Genomic DNA, 6,000 nt, shown 5'->3' with positions numbered 1-6,000 from the left:
CAGTGAGTTTTGGACATGCATATTGGCCGTTAGCGAACACGCATGAAAACTCATTTTATATCCTACCCTAGGACCTTCTCTAAGCGAGTCGACTTCCCCACCCACACCTTCCTCCTACATCTACACTGGTACCCACCTTTGTAGATAATTTTCCCGGCCACGTAGACGTACGACTAGTAGAAAGTAGCACCTAACGCACCGTTTAGCGCTCTCACGCAGCTATAGGCCATAGCGATTGTCTAATCGTCTAAGCCCACGACTAGCGCGAGGGGCCGCTAATAGTTTCTAGAGGGCTTCTACTATAATGCCCAGGTAGAGCTTATAAGAGGCGCCACTCTAGAATAACTCGCCCCTTTTTGCCTAGTAGTAGCCCAGTATAATACCTAATAAGCGCCGCTAGGACTGGCCGCTAAAGCTAGCACCTTAGAAAATATATTAACCCTAACACTAATTACTATAAGATTCTTGCTAATAAAGAAGCTAATAAAGATAAAGTTATTAATACGCTTAATGCCCTAGACCTAGAATCTAAGATATATAAAATTATCACTAAGAAGAAGGAATATATAATAACCTAAGCTAACATACTACACACTTTTATAGAATCTATCGCCGCGTATATAAGGAAATTCGACCACAGATACGCCCACACTATCACTAATAACTTCATAAAGTCTTTACTTTACTACTAGAATTAATTCCTCTATTTTAAAGACACTATAGGTTATAATAAAGATCCCCCACTAATAAACTTACTAGTTAGAAATAAGCTAGTAGTAACTAAGCCACTAACTAATAACTAACTACTTTACCTAAAAATAGTAAGCTTTATAGATATTACTTAAGTGGTAGTATAGTAAACCCTAGGCGATATATATATTACTCCTACCTATAAGTAGCTAATTGCTACTAGTAACTATATAGACTACTAGATCCTACTTCGCCTTAAAGAAGGATCTAGCTTCTTTAAGAAGAAACCCTTCTAAATCTAAACTACTATTTTTAAGAAGCTTATACTAGGTGCTAATAATATCTAGAATATTACTAAGATAAATATAGGTTAGTTAGTTATAGTATATAATAAAGAGATCTAAAAGAGGATACTAGAATTATAAAAGTAATAGGGACTAAATATAGACCTTACTATAATAAAGAAGTAAGTAATATAGTTTATATATTTAATTAAAGATTTCCTAAGTAAATTACACTTATATAATAAGACTATACTTAACTTTAGTATAACTATTAGTAAAGAAATTATAGCCTAAATAGGCTAGACGCCTATATAGTAGCGCCACTTAGTTAAACCTAATAGTAACCTAATAAAAATAACTCTAATTATATTATTTAAAAAGCCTATATAAAACACCTTTAGACTCCTTAGCCTAAGAGTATATTTATTCCTTATAATAAAGCCTTAATAACTTATATAATACTAGAACTACTAGTAATTCCACCCACCTATATTATATATAGTAATAAAAATATATAGAACCTATAGTATTAGTTACACTAAGTATAATAATAAAAACTATTAAGTAATACTAAGATATACTAACTATAATAGCCCCTACTATATAGATTTTAGATAATACTATATATAACTAAAGAAAGTTAAGGACACTTTCTATAAACTCTTAAAGTTATAAAGAACCTATATTAGGAAACTTAAAGTAGATAACTATAGATAATAGAATATAGAAATAATAGTATAGTTATAAGATAATCTATAAGCACTTAATAAGGCTATAGTAAATACGACTATAAATAAAGTTAATATAAAGATAGTAGATATAACTAAGTAAAATGTTATTATAATACTAGAGGAGGACTACCTCCTTACCTTTAAAGAAGATAAAGATATAGGAGATATAAAATAAGAATAACTTTAAAATAATAAAGGGATTCTAAAAGAAGATATTAAACTAAGAAGGCCTAATAAGGTACTAGATAGTTAAGAATAGCTATAAGGAGGAAAAAATAAAATTAAGATTACTACTAAATATATAATAATTATAAAAAGTAAAGAGGATAAGAATAATAATAGTAAGGATAAGAATAATAAAAATAATAGTAAAGATAATAATAAGGCTACTCCTATATAATAGAGCTATTAATATAAATAGCTAACTACCTACTAGAGAAATAATTTATACACTATATTTATATATAGAATAGGAGTCTTAGAGATAAAACCGCCTAGGGTATAACTTTCTTTAAGGCCTATATACCTAAAAAAGAAGTATATTAATATAAACCTAGCTTAGTAAATCATCCCTTCTAAGATTATAAACCCTTCTAGTAACACTCTAGTAGAATAAGATAATACTCTAGTAGAATAAGAGATCCTTATTCGAATATTACCCTAACACTCTCCCCTAAGCAGCCCGCCGCAGGAAGCCTAATAATAAGACTAATCACTACTAAAAAGACAGATAAGAACCTAATCTATAAATAAGTAATAAATAATAATATAATCCTTATCTAATAATAATTAAAGTCTTTTAGGTAAATATAGATAAGGTAAAAAAAGCATATAGCGCCGCCTTTTAGCTCGTATTTCTAGAAGGCTATAATATAGTAATCCTATAAGAGCTAAATATATCCTATAATAAAGAGAAAAAGCTCTACTAAACCTAGTACTATCTAGGCTTTCTTTACTTTAACCTAGTAGACTTTTAGTATAATAATAATATATACTTATATATAATAATATATATTAAAATAGATTATAAGATCTAAGCTAAATAGATTATACTAGTAAAATATTAAGACCTTCTATAAGTTAAAGTAAATAGGATTACTATCCTTAACCTCTATAATAGACTAGAAATAAAGAGTATACTATAAGTACTTAAGAAATAGACTCTACTAGAGAACTATATTATTACTAGTAATATAAACGCCTTCTACACCTCCTAGTAGACAGATAGACTAGCCTTATAAGATAAAAATTATATTTATATATAAATAGAAAGATATAACCTTAATCTACTAAATAAGCCTAATAAGATAATAACTATAATAAAACATTATATAAAAAGTAGTATAATTAACCTAGTCTTCTTAAATATACTAGAAGTGTTTATTATAGTAGAAGTCCACCTTATAATAAGATCCCTTCACTATACTATTAGTATTAAGATTCTAGATTAGGAACTAGCTTAAGTTATATAGGGAAAAGTTAGAGTTACTATACTAAATAAGATTAAGGCCTTTAGAGACTATATAGGTAAGGTAGTAAAGTCACTACCTACTAATATAGACTTATAAGCCTAGATTAAAGATATAGCTAGATAGCTCTAAGAGATTTTTTAGAACTCTACTAAAGTATGTAGGAGGATAAACTATAATCACTATATATAAAGCTATTCTTAGTAGAACTAGGAGTATAAAGATATATATAATAATATCTATATTATATAACATATTTATAAGAACCAAATAGGAGAGGAAGTATAATAGTCTAGGGTTAAATTTTACTATATCTTATAATATATAAGGTAGAAATTCTAGTATAATATAATTAATAAAGTGACTAGTATAGAAGGTATATATAAACTTACTAGATAGATAAAACTAAGATAATAACTCTAACCCTTACTAATTTAGGTAGGTAATATAATATACTTTATTAATATAAAGAAGGTTATAGTATTATAGAAAGAGAAATTAGAACACTATAATATATTAGATAATATTACTAATAGATAGTAACTACTAGTTGATCCTATTAAGGAGATCCTATTTATAAGAACTATCTTAATTAAAGAGGTTAAGAAGGCTATCTTATATACTAGAAATATAACGCCTAGCTTAGATAGAATTATAACTAGGATACTATAAGCAGCCTAGCTATATATTACCTAACTAATTATAAAACTATATAACGCCTATCTAAGACTTAGGTATTATCTTAGTATCTTTAAGACTACTAAGATTATTATAATTCTAAAGCTTAATAAGTAGGACCTTAGTAAGGTATCTATATAGTGCCTAATATTACTCCTCTTTTACCTTAATAAAGGCTTAGAATAAGTAATTATAAGAAGAATAGTATATATTACTATTAAATATAGTATTATTTACCTAAACTAAGCTAGTATACTCTTAAAGTAGTCTACTATAAATATTATAGTGTCCTTAATCTATAATATTAAAAAAGCACTTATAGCTAGTTAGGTAGTAACTTTAGTTATAGAAGACATTATAGGTACCTTTAATACTATCCTTTATAATCATATAATCCTCTACCTATAATAATAGGGATAGCTAGACTTCTTAGTATAATAGATAGTAAGCTTCCTACTAGATAGACTAGCTAGCATATAGTTCTAAGACACAACTATACTAAGCGTAAGACTATAATACAGCCTACCCTAGGGCTCCCCTATTTCCCTAATACTCTATATCCTAATTATAGTGGTAATTTACTTCCTCTTAGGCGCAGCTTAGAGATACGGATATGCGGATAATATAGTGATACTCTTTATTAGAGACTCACTATAAGATATAGTAAGGTAAGTAAATAAAGCTATTATAGCTATAGAATCCTAAGGAGAAGGTAAGGCAATCCACTTTAATTTAGAAAAGATAGAAGTTATATATTTTTCTAGATATAAGGCAGATTATAACTAATCTCCTATTATCTATTATAGTAATAAAGAAATATAAGTAGTATTATCTATATAGTAGCTTAGTATTTAGCTAGATAAAAAACTTACCTTTAACCACTATATTAATAAGTAGATATAGAAGGCTTATAGGGTAATTAATTACCTCTAAGGTATAAATAATACTATATAAAGTATAGTAATAATAGTAGCCTACTAAGTAGTGTGGGCTATAACTATACTAACACTATTCTATAAGCTTAATACCTAGTTATCTAGGTTAGATCTTAGTATTTCGCGCCTTAAAAGAAACCACATCTTAAAGATAAACCTTAGTAAGATATAATATATACTAAATCTTATATATAAGATAATCTTACCTATATAGAAGATAATACTACTAGAATTTCTCTAAAAAGAAGTAAGTATCCCGCCTATAAGCGTCCTACTATAACACATCTAAGAACATATAGTAGTTTACTATACTATACTAGATAAAGTATACCTAATTAATAAATAGTTATAATAGTTATAAAGAGAAATTAAGCTAAATAAGAAACTAATTATTATAGAATAAATAGTGTTATAGCACTTAAGGCTCTTATAGAGCTTATACTATATTACTAAGATTAAGTAACCTAGACTTATCTTATAGAGGTTCTCTAATAATATATAAGTAGAAGGACCTAATAAGAGACTTATTAAAAAGAAGGTAGTACTAGATTTTAAGTAGTAGCTTACTAGTCAACCTATAAGCTATATAGTCTTTAGTAATAGCTCTAAAATAGACTTAGATATAGTAAGATATAGTTTCACTATATTTTATTATAGCTAACTTCTAAATTAGGGTTCTAGATAGTTAGAATACTAAGAAGTATTTAACACTAAGATATATAGTGCGCTTAAAGGATTAAAAGCGGCTATATAATAGAATAGCTACCTTAAACTAGTTATAGTCTATATAGATAATATATTTATAATTAACTATATTAAAGTAATAGTAGTAGACTCTTTATAGGTATACTTTTAAGAATTCTAAAAGATTAGGGATAAATATCTAGACCTAATCTCTATTAGATAGTCCCCTAGACATACTAGTATATTTAGTAATAAACTAGCCGACTAATTTATAAAGTAAGGCACTACACTCCCTATAGACAAACACTTACTATCTATTTTATATAGAAAGAGATAGATAAAGAAGTAGATAGTAGTTAATTACTAAGCTTAGTAGGTATTAGTTAAAAAAATAGAGTACTTAAAGCTTAGACTTAGTATTAAGTTAAAGAAACTATTAGAACTTAGCCTTCCCCGCCGCCTTCTTAGCTATCTTCTAACTGCGCAATTATAATATAGTGACTTTATAGAATACTATAAGAGATTCCAC

This window comes from Akanthomyces muscarius, chromosome 5, assembly GCF_028009165.1.
Source record: "Akanthomyces muscarius strain Ve6 chromosome 5, whole genome shotgun sequence".
Taxonomy (NCBI): Eukaryota; Fungi; Ascomycota; class Sordariomycetes; order Hypocreales; family Cordycipitaceae; genus Akanthomyces; species Akanthomyces muscarius.
Note: the sequence above shows the minus strand (reverse complement) of the source record.